Raw genomic sequence first — 535 nt, 5'->3', positions numbered from 1 at the left:
TGTCCACCCTCCGCAAGTCAACCAGCATACGACGCTGTTTCCCCTCAGTTCCTACAAAATAAAAGCCCACCAGCCGTGCTCTTCTTTTTCAGATCTGCAACCAAGCTGGTACCTTCACAAGACCCCCTCCCTCCACCCACCCACCACCACCACACACACACACACGCGCGCACACACACACGCACACACACACACGCACACACACACACACACAATTTTTGGTATGTGTCCATTTAAAAAAAGGAAAACACTTTCTCCTCTAATAATAATCATGCAGCTAGAACAGATATATTCCCTGGATACTCGCTTCTTCTGTTGGGAGCTGCAGCAGGTCCTCCTCTAGGGAGGGCAGCTTTTGGCACCTTCAAAGTCTTGTGATATAAATCCACTGTGATAGTGAGCTGCTGCTACTACATCTAACCTCCCACTTAGCTTGAACATCTGAACTTCTCAAAAACTAAATGCAGTGTTTTCATCCGAAATTTGTTGAATAAACAAATGAAAATTTTCACAAATTGTTTTTTAAAGTACTGGA

Source organism: Oreochromis aureus, linkage group 17, assembly GCF_013358895.1.
Source record: "Oreochromis aureus strain Israel breed Guangdong linkage group 17, ZZ_aureus, whole genome shotgun sequence".
Lineage (NCBI taxonomy): Eukaryota > Metazoa > Chordata > Actinopteri > Cichliformes > Cichlidae > Oreochromis > Oreochromis aureus.
Note: the sequence above shows the minus strand (reverse complement) of the source record.